At 51.6% G+C, this 15,625-nt stretch overlaps 1 protein-coding gene across 1 annotated transcript in view; it reads right to left on the bottom strand.

Moving 5' to 3' along the window:
- Positions 1-15,625, bottom strand: part of SEMA4G (semaphorin 4G) — a 56,063-nt gene that overhangs the window by 39,527 nt on the left and 911 nt on the right. The window lies entirely within an intron of this gene.

The following is a 15,625-nucleotide window of genomic DNA, read 5'->3' as shown; positions in this document are numbered from 1 at the left end:
GCACTTCTAACAGCGGCCTGACATCGGGTTCGGGGAGGTGGGGCAGCTGTGCCAGCAGCTGCCTTACGGTTCATCTACACTAAGGGGCTCTGCCAGAGTCAGGCCTTAGCGACGGGCGACGCGTCGGGAAGACGCCGGTCCTCAGAGAGGGAGAAGCATCGGGCGAAGCAATGCTTGGGGGGAGGAGGGGCAGCACGGAGCTCGAGGAGGGGCAGAGCTGGCCTGGCCAGATGAGGGCTGCAATGCACTTGGGGGTGACGTGGCAGATGGGCTGCAGCGCTGGGTGACACACTTCCACGACGGCGCAGGGGCCCCAAAACATACATCGCAGGCGGCTTCGCTGGTCCCGCAAGCCACAGATGCAGGACAGACCGCCACAGCGGGGCTGCGTGGTGGCCCTGCGCCAAGCCCTGCTTCGGCTCGCTCCAGCCAGGGAGAGGGAGAAGCCGGTTTACTCCACGGAATCCTGAATTCTTCTGTGGAGGAACGGGGCCGAGGCCTGACAGCGGCCGGTTCACGTCTCGGCAGGGGCCCATGCGAGCAGTGGTCGGCCACGGCACACCCAGCCGGGCTCTGGCAGTGACAGGAGTGAGCCAGAAGGCCCCAGAGTGCACCTGGAGCTCATGGAGGGGAGGCGGACGCGAGTGGAAAGCAGTTTCTCCCTGCCCCCATCAGCTTCTTCCCCGAGGCGCGAGAGAGTCGGTCACCTGGGCTGTGCGTGTAGAACTCCAGGGACCGGCGTCCTCCATGCCCTTCCCAGCCAGGCCCAGCGGCAGAGGACCCACCTGCGGCGTCCGTGGCACAGAGGCAGCAGCCGGGGGGTGGGATTTCAGGGCAACGCAAGGGTTGAAGCGGAGCCAGGCTTTTATCAAAGTGCTAAGTTCCCTTTCCCACTGTGCCCGCCCTGCAGAAGGCAGAGAACGGCCGTGGCGCGGGGACATGCAGAGTCAGTGCCCTGAACGGTCAGTCTATTCTGAGCCCCTTGCTGGACTTCACGCTCCTTCCGATCACCCCACATCAGAGCCCAGTGGGCACGCCGATTCCAGCCCAGCTTGCTTTGCCACCTTCATTCACCGGGCCGCTGCCCAGATCCGGGCTCCCCGTCACCCGGACTCTGCAGGGCTCGGTGCTTGCTTTTCCTCCAGCAGTCCCCGCTCCTGATTCAGCATCCCCGGCACAGACAGGACACACCCCAGCTTCCTTCTGCAGCTCTTTGACAGAGAGGGCTCTATTCGGGACCCCGGACCACCTTCCCAGCACTCCCGCCTTACCCGCCTGGGAGAGATGCAGCGGTGCGGACTACAGCGACACAGCGCGCCCATGCGCCTGCCCCCAGCACTCCCACCCGTGCTCCAGGAGCACTGGCAGGAGGAGACAGGTCCACAGCAATTATCCCCCTGCCCAGAGCACACAGCAGTGGGCCCAGCTCCTACGGGGCTCCCGTACTGCATCCAAAGGAAGGAGGAGCTACATCTGGGAGGTCCCAGGGTGTGGTACAGAGACCAGCAGCATTCTCCTCCACTCTCCGGATAAGTATCCCCGTAGATGGCACATCCCCTACTCCCTTGGGAGAGACTATTCCCCAGGCTACCTGAGATCTGAGTTCAACACTGGCCTCTGAAACCAGATTTTCCCCTGGAGGGTGCTCAGAACCTCTGGGGGAAAAATTCAGGCTCCTTGTGACTTGGGATGTGGTCACCTACATCCTCAAGTCACTGCCCAAGGGGCTCAGACACCACAGCTGGTGAAGAGGGCCCAGCTGCAATGGATCTGGGATGAGGTCCACCAGCGGGATCGGGCCCACGGTCCCTATAATCTTCATAAGAACAGCCATCCTGGGTCAGACCAATCATCTGTCTAGCCCAGTATCCTGCCTTCCAATGGTGGCCAATGCCAGACGCTTCAGAAGGAATGACCAGAACCGGGCAATTATCAAGTGATCCATTCCCTGTCATTCTGTCCCAGCATCTGGAAGTCAGAGGTTTAGGAACACCCAGAGCACAGGGTTACACCCCTGACCATCGTGGCTAATAGCCATTGACCGATCTAGCCTCCATGAACTTTCTAATTCTTTTTTGAACCCAGTTACATTTTAGGCCTTCATAACATCCCCTGGCAATGAGTTCCACAGGTTGACTGTGCGTTGTGTGAAAAAGTACTGTTTGTTTTAAACCCTGTTGCCTATTCACTGGGTGACCCCTGGTTCTTGTGGTATGTGAAGAGGTAAATAACACTTCCCTATTCACTTCCTCCACACCTGTCATGACTGTATAGACCTCTATCATATCCCCCCTTCGTCGTCTCTTTTCCAAGGTGAACAGTCCCAGTCTTTCAAAACTTTCCTCATACAGAAGCTGTTCCATCCCCCTGATCATTTTTGTTGCCCTTCTCTGCATCTTTTCCTATTGTAATATATCTTTGTCAAGATGGGACGACCAGAACTGCACTCAGCTGCTTCAGAGAGTGGCTAATTCTGGCAGCTGTTTGAGTCCAAAGGAAATCTCCGAAAGCCTAGGCAGCCCATTAAGCCCCCTCTAACTTTGATAACCCAGGGCACTGCTGAGCTGCCGTATTTCAGGCAGCTAAGCTCACTGCAAGAAGAGCTGAAAGCTTTCCTGTTTGCCACAATTGTGGCACATGTATATTGGAGCCCCAAGAGTCAGAGATTAGCTTTACCCTTCCTTCCCTCTGCTCACCTTACAGGGATGCAGCCTACAGTGCGAGAGGCAATTTAACAGGCCTGGGAAAGTTAGACGGAACCACTCCAAAACATTGTAGGCCTAAAAGCAAACCCGCCCTGCGCCCCTCTTGCTGTCTCACAGCTTCCACCTGGCCGCAGGAAGATTGTAGAATAATTGGAAAATGATCTTCCGTCAGGGAGTTTTAAAATGTATTTCCCTGCAGAGGTTCGGAAAGGCCCCCTCCAAACACAGCAGTGTGTCAGATTGAACTGGGCGCTACGACAGCAAGAAACCAGCTGGGAAAAAATCCAGAATTGTGCTCCACACCTGAAGCATCCATTTGTTCCAAAATGGGCCTCTGTTTGCACCTGCAGTCAACTGCATCCCAAGTCGGCACGGCAGGAAGCTAACGCTTCAGCACACGGATTCAAGAATCAATGAGAAAGGAAGTTGTGGGTCACATACTCCACCTTACCCTGCTGGGGAGGTCAGCCATTCTGCACCGGCCCACCTGGGTACTTGGATCAGTACCCATTCTGCACCAGCCCACCTGGTACTTGGTACCCATTCCGCAACAGCCCACCTGGTACTTGGTACCCATTCCGCACCGGCCCACCTGCTACTTTTTGGGGCATAGAAGTTCATCTCAACCACTTCACTGTCACTAGTCAATAAGACCCATCTTTGTCCCACCTCTACCTTGCTGGCCATCTAGCTATCCCTTGCAGGTCCAATGCCTCTTGTTTACAGAACCTCAGATTGCGCTGGTCCCTCGTCCATAGAAAGGGCCCTGCTTTCCACCCATCCTTCTGCCCAGCACAGCTGAACTCCATGGCAAAAGTCAAAAACAGCTGTGGGGCCCACGGCAGAGAAGCACGTATAGACCTACCCTACAGGGAAGTCCAGGATTATTATTCCTCAAATGGTGCATTCTCTCGCTCCCTCTTCCCTGAATCCGTGCTAGGGCAGCTATATTTCCAGTGCCTGAGGCACACGCAGGGCCCCCCCCAACCCACATTCTGATCTGTTACAAATTTCCCGCAGCATCGCTCAATTCGGACTTCAATGAATTTACTCTGAATTTATCCCAGAGTCTCCCGGACCAGAATTTATGAATCGACCCCCTCTGCATTTAACACAGGATACATTCCATAAAGAGGGTCACATCTGCAGCATAAGCCACAGCGTCCAGATCTTCAGTCTAGACCAGTATTTCCTGATCCCCAGGGGAGGCTGCCTGATGGGGTCATGGCTTTTTAACACATTTAGATGCGTCACAGGGGGACTCCTGGCCAAACACAGGGCTGGAAAGCCTCTTCCCCTCCGGCTGCAGCTGCAAACCTCCCCTTGGGCTTCCCGCCTGAAACGAGCCCTTTCAGCAGCTCTAGCGAGCAGAGGTGACGGGGGCCAGCCCAGGTGGGGAGCTGTGGTGCTGCAAGGGGCTGTTTTTAGAGACCCTCACGTTCAGCCCTCAGCACAGGGGCTTCAGATGATGCTGGTGAGCATCGAGGGGCAGCTCTGAAGAGCTGGGTCGAAAGCTGGTTGCTACAAGATGGAGCTGTCCTCAGAGGGAGGAAGTGGGGCAAGACCTTCAGGGAGGCAGGAAGGGGGGTGGGGTGCAGCGGCCCCTGACCGTCAAGAAACACATAGACTGTTTTTTACCTGAAAGAGGGCGACTGTAACTTTTCACACTCTCTCCCCAATCTCTCCATCCTCCTCCTCAAAGGAAACCTGGGCAGCACCTTCAAAAGACCAGCCGGGGGGCTCAGGCCTCATCCACACTTCAAACGCGACAGCGGCCCAGCTGCGGTGCTTAGTGTAGACGCTCCCTACGCCAACGGGGTTTCGGGGAAGGTCTCCCAGCAGCCTGGGCAATCCACCTCCCCGAGAGGAGAGAGCCAGAATGACGGAAGAATTCTTGTGTCGACCTAGTGCTGTCCGCGCTGGGAATTAGGTCTGCTTAACTGCTTTGCTCAGGGTATGGATTTTCACACCCCTGAGCACCGTGGCTGGGTCGATGGAATTTTCTAGGGTAGACCAGCCCGTAAATTCATAACTGCCAGGCCCCAAAAGCCATGGACTCAGTTGTGACGCTGGTTTACCAGCTCATCACAACAATCTGAATCACACTAACTCTCCTTTGTCCCGGGGCAGCAGGAGGGTTAACCGCCCACTTCACTCTGAATGGTCTCTTGCAACCCGTGCAACTCCTTATGCTTCACAGAGCACGTCTACACTACAAGCTTAATTCAAGCTTTGTTAGGTCGATTAACAGCCGCTGCAGTAATTATTTTGGTGGCTGATGTCCACACTACCCTTCTGTCCTCACCAGGAGCGCTTCCACCCACAGAAGAGGGGTTGGGTGCGGGGGGCTGAGAGCCAGGACTCAGCTCTGCATAGCTCCCTGCTGGGAGCCCAGCTGTCCCCGGGCCGTCATGCCTTCCTGCTCCTAGCTGGGAGCGAGGTGGGAAGCCACCTGGAGCTACTCACCTCGGCGGGGAGATCCTGGAGGGCAGGTGTGGGCACCATGCGCTCATCACACAGCTCCTTGGGAGATCTGACTAGCCCCGGGGGATCCCTCCTGGCAGAAGAGGTGGATTCCCGGGGAACCTTAGAAGAACAAACAAGATGGAGGAGAGAAGCCCTAGCTCCAAAAGACAGAGTTGTGAGACGAGAGGAAACACGCCAAGATGACTCGGGACCCCGTTATTGTTTCAAGGCCCTCGTTACACCGTGCCCAAGCCTAGAGAGCAGGCTCAGCTCCCTCGTTCGGATGGAATTTAACTCCTCTCTGATCCAGGCCACGAGCCCGCCATTGTGGTAATTCAGGGCGAGACCCAGTGATGCACGGTGCATCTCGCTGTGCCGTGGGCTGCACCCACAATACTCCTGGAATGGCCCCCATGCTCCTCCTGACCACCCAGCTCCTTCAGGAGCCATCCCCTCTGCCCAGATCTCGGGCTCCCCGCACCCAGAGGGCAGGGAAAGAAGCACTCACTCCACACGCACTATGGAGAAAAACCCCAGACAGGGACCAATACGGGTCTGGATTTCTCTCCTCCCCAGTGACCACGTCCCTGATCCCCAGAACTTCTGTTTCAAGAGAGATTCTGTGGATTCCACAGGGTCTGAACATGCCTGGGTGGCCAAGAGGCCATGAACTCACAAATCCACAGTTATGGGCTATTCCAACTTCTAGCCAGGCCCCAGTAAGGGCGTAAGGAGCCGCCCTGGTACAAAGCTGCCCACCATGAAACGCCACCAAGCCAGTGTGGAGCCATTTCACTTTTGTGCTCCGATTCGGGGAGTGGGTCTAGGATTCCAAAGATCACCAGGGATGGAACCAAATCAGGTAAGATGAGGTGGCTTCAGCCCTGCCCTGCACTGTTCCCCTCTCGGTGTGGCCCCTGCAACTGTCAGGAGAGGGCAGAGCCAGGGAGCTCAAAACACCCCAACACAAGCAGGTTCCCGGGAACGTGTGATCTCCAACTGTTTATATTCTGCACGTAAGTGTTCTGTACAAGCACCGCTATTCACAGGCCTCAGATTGACACAGGGACACACACCCGGGGTTTGCAGATTTGCATCTTAAGACGCTGTTCTGTCGAAGTGTGAAGAATATCTTAGCACCTCCCGTGGTCTCTCTCCCCCCACTGCGTGCATGCCAGGCGCACACCGGGGGTGTATGGGAGGAGTCACACACACACACACACACACGTACGTCGTGTGCATTCATATGTCTAGGGCCTGGACTGGCTCCGTCCTCAGTGGTTCACCAAGCCAGGCCTTTATTTTAGAAGTTAATGTCTTGTCTCTAGCCTGCAGGTCACACGCGCAAAAAAGCCTTCAAAAGAGGAAGGGACACAGGGACCCCTGCTGGAGTGTGCAGCACCGGCTGGTGCAGCGAGACGGGGTGTCGGTGCACAGCACCCCCCGTGCCAGAGTTACTGGAGGTTGTCCCCCGGCTCTGTTTCACTGCTGCTTAGAGCGTGCAGGGGAGGCCGCGAATGGCCGGGACAGGAAGATCTAGGAGCACCGTCTCATGGTGCGGGAACAAACCACCACCTTCCTCCCCCACCCCGCGTGGCTCCTGTGTGCAGCCAGAGCCCTTTGTCCCCTGACTCACAGCGGTCTGGGGAAACCCAGAGACGTGCTAAATGCTTCACACTAAGACGTGACATTCTGGGGACACAGTGACCTCGGAGGAAAGAGATTCCACGCAGCTATCTGCTCCCATCCCTTGCGGGGGGAGAGCAGTCACCTGCGCCGTGACACGCTGGCCCAGGGCAAAGCCCTTTCAAACGAAACGGGCGAACGGCAGCGGGCGGCACGGGCCGTGTTCAACAGGCCTGGAATCGCAGGGCGGGCTGCTGATCACGCCGGCGGTGCTTGGCCAGAGCGACAAATGGCCAGCTTGCGCTAGGATTAGCTCCAGCCACTCCCACCGGTTCTGCATTTCATGGAGTGCCAAATACAGCCGAAAACTGAAGAGCCGAGCTAGTGCAGCGAGAGGCAGCGTAGCCTAGTGGCTAGGTCACTGGACCCAGACCTGAATTCCAGTCCCAGCTTTGCTACTGACCTGCTGGGTGATCCTGAGCGGACAAGTCACATCCCCTCCCCTTGTCTTACAGCCAACTGGCAAAGGGGCTCCTGGAATATCCGGGTTCTGGTCTTTACACTCCAGTGGGGCCTCTAGATGCTATTCCAATAAAAAGTGACCCCAAAACACACGCACCCCCACGCACTTCCCTGGGAAGGAAACGTCCTTATTTTGTCAATTGCTCGGGGTTGTGGCAGGTACAGAGATCTCTAGACAGCTTAGGGTGACCGGATAGAAAGTGAGAAAAATCGGGATGGGGTGGGGTAATAGGCACCTATATAAGAAAAAGCCCAGAATATCTGGGCCATCCCTATAAAATCGGGACACCTGGTCACCCTAAGACAGTCTGACTCAGCGAAGGAAAACAAGTATGTTCCGGTTTCCCAAACCTCACTGGGAGGGTGGGGTGGATTGAGAGCCACGTACAGAGACAAACAATCCAAACAGAGTGGGGACGCTTGGAACAATCTTTCAGACGTGAGGCGAACGCCCCAGAATCCGCTCGCTAATTCATGCCCACACCCGCCTGTCTGCTCCAAGCCTAGGCGATGGAGGTGACTGTCTAATAAGAAGAATTCCTAGCTCTTATAGAGCTGTCTCTCGTCAGATCTCAAAGCGCTTTACAAAGGAGGTTGGGGGCATTATCCCCATTTTACAGATGGGGAAACTGAGGCACAGAGAGGTACAGTGACTTGCCCGCAATTACTCCACAGGCCAATGGCAGAGCCAGGAATAGTACTCAGGTCTCTTGAGTCCCAGTGCCCTCCCCACTAGGCTATACTGCCCAACAATACCTGTGAACACAACACACACAGGCAGGAACACCCGCCAAAGCTCCAAAGAGCCATGGCGAATCCCAAGCACTGCCCATGGCTGCAAGCTTGCACCCAGATCATGAAAGCACAATACGGGCTCTGCTGGGTGGACAGGTCCACGCTAAGTGGATTTTAATCACCTGGTGTGTTGGGCTTATTTGAAAAGCCTCCAGAGCGCCATTCAAACACTATTAATTGCCAATCTCTCTTAATGTGTGCAACATGCCCGCACTGTCTCCGTGCCATGGTGGGACGCTCGCCCAGCTGCTAGAGCCCATCATTCAGACACCAGCCACAGCCACTTAACTTCCTCATCTGGGACCCGTCAGACGGATCCCACACAAGCTGAGAGTCATCATCAAGTGAAAAGGCAAACCAGCTCGTTTCTCTCCTCCCGCCCCGGGCCTTCCTGCTCTGCTAGGTCTGTAGCTGCATCTTCCTTTGCAAACCCACGCTGGGCAATCCAGGGCACGCAACATCACGGCTGCAGAGTTAAGCGGCAGCCCGGGAAAGCATTATGGTTCCTACAGCAGCCCAGCTCCCTGAACCTCAGGGGGGGCGGGTTTGCAATCAAATCAGCAGGCTAGATGAGTGAGGAACATGCTAAAGCCCAGCTAGCTGGAAAGAAACAACACACAGGCGACCTTGGGCCACCACTTTTAACGATGTCGCCAGCTGATTCCACGCGTCGAAGCATGAGCCTCGACTGCCAGGTGCAAGGGACACAGGCCTGTCAGCTCAGGGCGTCTATGGGGGCCACAATTCCTCGCACGCGCTCGGCCCAAGCCAGCATGCTCAAAACCAGCAGCGTGGATGTTGCGGCACGGGCTGCGGCTTGGGATGGCCACCCAAGTTCCAATCAGCCTGAGCTTGGGTAGCTAGCCTGAGCCGGCCCCCCTGCTTCAACGGTGCCCCGGCTATTTTGAGCAGAGCGGAGCCGGTGCAAGTCTGTCTGCCCGGGCTGGGAACCGCAGCGTAGACGTGCCCTTGGCTGGTGGAGGAACAAAGTCACACTGCTAGCGTGCGCAACGGGGCCAAAGTAAGCAGACTTTGGGTGCCCGGTCAGTAGATCTGACCGGACATTGTCAGGTCCCCTTTTTGACCAGGCTTTCCGGTCGAAAACCGGTCACCCGGCAACCCTACCAGGGCCATCTTAGCAAAGTTTTTGGCATTTCATTTCCTAGGATTTCTTTTCAAAGATAGGACTGCAGGTAACCCCAGGATTTCTTGCTCTTTGGGGTGCATGGGCTTTTCGTCAGCTCTCCTGGATGTCCTGGGCTTTGGCCAGGAAGGACTCTTCTGCGTGGAGCAGTAAGAGTTATCCCCCCGAATCGCGCCAGGTGTCCCAGCAGCAGCTCAACCCAGGCAGGCAAAGTGCACAGATCATCAAAGGGGGAGGGAGCTTGTCCAGGCTCTGCTCAAAAGCTCCACTGATACCCACTGAGCGTGCACAGAAATTATTCTTCACCCCTGCATGTTCTCGCGCCCTGTCATCATCTAGCACACCATGCGCTCCTGGAGGGCGGGGCCCAGCCCACTTTGGCTGAAGCCTTGTTAAAAATAATGCATTCGGATTTTCTTTTCGAAAAAGCATCACAAGAAGGGAGCCCTCCCCCAACCCGCAACTTCCCCTCCTGCAGGAAGAGGTGATGGATTTTAGTGTGTAGTGGCTCAGGCTTTTGGGGGTGATCTTGGGCTACTCCTTTCCCCTCTCTGTGCCCCATCAATACATTTTTGGAAACTTTTAAAACACCACGATAACAGAGGCTCCCCCGAAGAAAAACAGAAAACGGTGAGAAGGCCAAAAAACCGCCCCCCTAGCAAAACAGAGTAAAAGAGGCAAAAAGACATCCTTTCAAAACGGGAAGTCAAAATCCTACTGAGGAAAACAGAAAGGACCCTAAACTCTGGCAAGTCAAGTGTAAAAGTATAATTAGGCAGGCCCAAAAAGAATAGAAGAGCAACGAGCACAACTAAGAGCAGATTTTTTAAAGTACATCTGAAGCAAGAAGTCTGCCAAACAGTCATTAGGCCCACTGCACAATCGGGGTGCCAAAAAGCACTCGGGGAAGACAAGGCCGTCACAGAGAAGCTAAATGAATTCTCTGCATCGTTCTTGACGGCTGAGGAGAGGAGGGAGATACCCGTACCTGAGTCCTTCTTTTTTGGTGACAAATCGGAACAACTGTCCCAGATTGAGGTGCAAACAGAGGAGATTTTGGAACAAACTGGAATTACCATGTAATTTAAGACACCCCGACCAGATGGGATTCACCCCCAAAGTTGGAAGGAACTCTAATATGAAACTGCAGAACTACTAACAGGGGTATGTAACCTATTGCTTAAATCAGCCTCTGCATCAGGTAACTGGAGGGCAGCTAATGTAACCCTGGTGTCAGAGTAGCCGCCGTGTTAGTCTGTATCTGCAAAAAGAACAGGAGGACTTGTGGCACCTTAGAGACTAACCAATTTATTTGAGCATGAGCTTTCGTGAGCTACAGCTCACTTCATCGGATGCATAGAATGGAACACATAGTAAGAAGATATATATATACACACAGAGAACATGAAAAGGTGGAGTAAGAGGCTAATTAATTAAGATGAGCTATTATCAGCAGGAGAAAAAAAAACTTTTGTAGTGATAATCAAGATGGCCCATTTAGACTCCTCCTGAAGGTTGAAACAACAGACTGGACTTCTACATAGAGTGTTTCCGTCGACGTGCACGGGCTGAAATTGTGGAAAAGCAGCATCACTTGCCCCATAACCTCAGCCGTGCTGAACACAACGCCATCCACAGCCTCAGGAACAACTCTGACATCATAATCACAAAGGCTGACAAAGGAGGTGCTGTCGTCATCATGAATAAGTTGGAATATGAACAAGAGGCTGCTCGGCAGCTCTCTAAATTCACATTCTACAGGCCATTATCCTCTGATCCCACTGAGGGTTACCAAAAGAAATTACACCATCAGCTCAAGAAACTCCCTGAAAAAGCACAGGAACAGATCTGTATAGACACATGCCTAGAACCCCAAGCAGGGGTATTCTATTTGCTACCCAAGATCCATAAACCTGGAAATCCTGAACACCCCATCATCTCAGGAATTGGGAGGATTGTCTGGCAATGTAGACTCCCTCCTCAGGCCCTACGCTACAAGCACTCCTAGCTACCTTCGAGACACCACTGACTTCCTGAGGAAACTTCAATCCATCGGTGATCTTCCTGAAAACACCATCCTGGCCACTATGGATGTAGAAGCCCTCTACACCAACATTCCACACAAAGATGGACAACAAGCCGTCAGGAACACTATCCCCAACAAAGTCACGGCAAACCTGGTGGCTGAACTTCATGACTTTGTCCTCACCCACAACTATTTCACATTTGGAGACAACTTATACCTTCAAGTCAGCCGCACTGCTGTGGGTACCCGCATGGCCCCACAGTGTGCCAACATTTTTATGGCTGACTTAGAACAACGCTTCCTCAGCTCTCATCCCCTAATGGCCCTACTCTACTTGCGCTATATTGATGACATCTTCATTGTCTGGACCCATGGAAAAGAAGCCCTTGAGGAATTCCACCATCATTTCAACAATTTCCATCCCACCATCAACTTCAGCCTCGACCAACAAGCGGCCTATTTCCTGGACACTACAGTGCTAATAAGCAATGGTCACATAAACACTACCCTATACCAGAAACCTGCTGACGTCTATACTTACCTACATGCCTCCAGCTTCCATCCAGGACATACCACACGATCCATTGTCTACAGCCAAGCTCTAAGATACAACTGCATTTGCTCCAATCCCTCAGACAAACACCTAAAAGATCTCTATCAAGCATTCTTAAAACTACAGTACCCACCTGCTGAAGTGAAAAAACAGATTGACAGAGCCAGAAGAGTACCCAGAAGTCGCCTACTACACGACAGGCCCAACAAAGAAAATAACAGAACGCCACTAGCCGTCACCTTCAGCCCCCAACTAAAACCTCTCCAGCGCATCATCAGAGATCCACAACCTATCCTGAAAAATGATCCCTCACTCTCACAGATCTTGGGAGACAGACCAGTCCTCGCTTACAGACAGCCCCCCAACCTGAAGCAAATACTCACCAGCAACCACACACCACACAACAAAAACACTAACCTAGGAACCTATCCTTGCAACAAAGCCCGATGCCAACTCTGTCCTCATATTTATTCAAGTGACACCATCATAGGACCTAATCACTTTAGCCACACCATCAGGGGCTCGTTCACCTGCACATCTACCAATGTGATATCTGCCATCATGTGCCAGCAATGCCCCTCTGCCATGTACATTGACCAAACCGGACAGTCTCTGCTTAAAAGAATAAATGGACACAAATCTGACACCAGGAATCATAACATTCAAAAACCGGTAGGAAAACACTTCAACCTCTCTGGCCACTCAGTAACAGACTTAAGGGTGGCAATTTTGCAACAGAAAAGCTTCAAAAACAGACTCCACCAAGAAACTGCTGAGCTTGAATTAATATGCAAACTAGATACCATTAACCTGGGTTTGAATAGGGACTTTGAGTGGCTGGGTCATTACACATATTGAATCTATTTCCCCGTGTTAAGTATCCTCACACCTTCTTGTCAACTGTCTAAATGGGCCATCTTGATTAGCACTACAAAAGTTTTTTTCTCCTCCTGATAATCATCTTAATTAATTTGCCTCTTATCCACCTTTTCATGTTCTCTGTATGTATATAGAAAAGGAGGACTTGTGGAACCTTAGAGACTAACCAATTTATTTGAGCATAAGCTTTCGTGAGCTACAGCTCACTTCATCGGATGCATTCAGTGGAAAATACAGTGGGGAGATTTATATACACACAGAACATGAAAAAATGGGTGTTACCATACACACTGTAAGGAGAGTGATCACTTAAGATGAGCTATTACGAGCGGGGGGGTGGGTGGAGAGAAAACCTTTTGTAGTTTTAATCAAGGTGGGCCATTTCCAGCAGTTAACAGGAATGTTGGAGGAGCAGTGTGTGTGTGTGTGGGGGGGTGTTCCTGTTAACTGCTGGAAATGGCCCACCTTGATTATCACTACAAAAGGTTTTCTCCCCCGCCCCCGCTCTTCTGCTGGTAATAGCTCATCTTAAGTGATCACTCTCCTTACAGTGTGTATGGTAACACCCATTGTTTCATGTTCTGTGTGTATATAAATCTCCTCACTGTATTTTCCACTTTATGCATCCGATGAAGTGAGCTGTAGCTCACAAAAGCTTATGCTCAAAGAAATTGGTTAGTCTCTAAGGTGCCACAAGTACTCCTTTTCTTTTTGCGAATACAGACTAACACGGCCGCTACTCTGAAACCTGTATATATATATATATCTTCTTACTATATGTTCCATTCTATGCATCCGATGAAGTAAACTGTAGCCCACGAAAGCTTATGCTCTAATAAATTTGTTAGTCTCTAAGATGCCACAAGTCCTCTGTTCTTTTTAATATAACACTGATTTTTTAAAAAGGCTCCAGAGGCTATCCTGGCACTACAGGCCAGTGAGCCTAACTTCAGTATCAGGCAAGTTGGTTGAAACTATAATAAAGAACAGAATTCTCACACACACAGATGAACACAATATGCTGGGGAAGAGCCAACATGGCTTTTGTAAAGGGAACTTACGCCTCACCAATCCATTAGAATTCTTTGAGGGGGTTGACAAGCATGTGGACAAGGGGGATCCAATGGATATAGTGTACTTGGACTTTCAGAAAGTTTTTGGCAAGGTCCCTCACCAAAGGCTTTTAAGCAAAGTAAGCAGTCATGGGATAAAAAGGAAGGTCCTCTCATGGATCAGTAACTAGTTAAAAGACAGGAGACAAAGAGTAAGAATAAATGATCACTTTTCAGAATGGAGAGAGGTAAATAGCAAGGCCCGCCAGGGACCTTTACTGGGACCAGCACTGTTCACCATGTTCATAAATGATCTGGAACAAGCGGTAAACCGTGAAGTGGCAAAGTTTGCAGACAATACAAAATTACTCAAAATAGTTAAGTCCGAAGTTGACTGGGAAGAGTTACAAAAGGAACTCACAAAACTGGGCAACAAAATGGCAGATGAAATTCAATGTTGATAAATGCAAAGTAATGCACGTTGGAAAACATAATCCCAACTACACATATAAAACGATGGGATCTAAAATAGCTGTTACCACTCAAGAAAGAGACCTTGGAGTCATTGTGGAGAGTTCTCTGAAAACATCCACTCAATGTGCAGCGGCCCTTGAAAAAGTGACCAGAATGTCGGGAACCATTAGAAAAGGGATAGATAATAAAACAGAAAAATATCAAATTGCCACTATATAAATCCATGGTACACCCACATCCTGAATACTGTGTGCAGATCTGGTCACCCCCTTTCAAGAAAGGTATGTGAGAATTGGAAAAAGTACAGAGAAGGGCAACAAAAATGATAAGGGGGATGGAACAGCTTCTATATTAGGAGAGATTAATGAGACTGTGACTTTTCAGCTTGGAAAAGAGACCACTGACGGGGGATGTGAGAGAGGTCTGTAAAATCATACCGGGTGTGGAGAAAGCGTATGGGGAAATGTTATTTACCCCTTCACATAACACAAGAACCAGGGGTCACTCAATAAAACTAATAGGCAACAAGTTTAAAACAAACAAAGGAAGTATTTCTTCACACAACGTCCAGTCAACTTGTGGAACTCCTTGCCAGGGGATGTTGTGAGGCCAAAACCATAACTGGGTTCAAAAAAGAACGAGCTAAGTTCATGGAGGATAGGTCCATCAATGGCTATTAGCCAGAATGGGTGGGGATGGTGTCCCTAGCCTCTGTTTGCAGAAGCTGGGAATGGGCAAAGGGGGATAGATCCCGTGATGATTGCCAACTCTGTTAGTTCCCTCTGGGGCACCTGGCACTGGGCACGGTCGGAGGACAGGGTGCTGGGCTGGATGGACCTTTGGTCTGATCCAGTCTGGTTGTTCTCATGTACTGGGCTAGACGGACTATTGGCCTGACCCAGTGGTGCCGTTCTTATGTAAAATGGAACAATGACACCGAACTGTTTCGTGGCTAAGGGTTTATAAACATCTCTCTGGTTTTCAAAGCAGTTACACCCTCAGCGGTAGATGTGTGAAAAAGCTGGGACCAACCTCTTGGCTCCGAGCCCTGAGCTAAACCCGCTAGCCCACATGGTGCTCATGGGACACTTCCTACTCATCTCAAGCATGAACTTTTAACCAAGCTCTCGGCTTCTCCTGAGCATTCTGCAGGGATATTTCAGTCAACCCTTTTGCGTTGCAAAGAAATTGCTGCAGTTAATTGAAGGTTTTATTTTTCCATGAGAATTGAATTCTCCTTGCTCCATTAGCCTTTAAATTAACGCTGTGCAAATGTTAGCTAATTAATCAGCCCTCGCATCATCCCTGTAAGGTAGAGACTCTTGCCTAGGGTTCACTTCCAAATTCTCGTGAAGTATTTAGCAGCATCTCAGGTGAGATGTC

Source organism: Eretmochelys imbricata, chromosome 7, assembly GCF_965152235.1.
Source record: "Eretmochelys imbricata isolate rEreImb1 chromosome 7, rEreImb1.hap1, whole genome shotgun sequence".
NCBI classification, from domain to species: Eukaryota; Metazoa; Chordata; order Testudines; family Cheloniidae; genus Eretmochelys; species Eretmochelys imbricata.
Note: the sequence above shows the minus strand (reverse complement) of the source record. Positions and strands in the feature narration are given on the sequence as shown.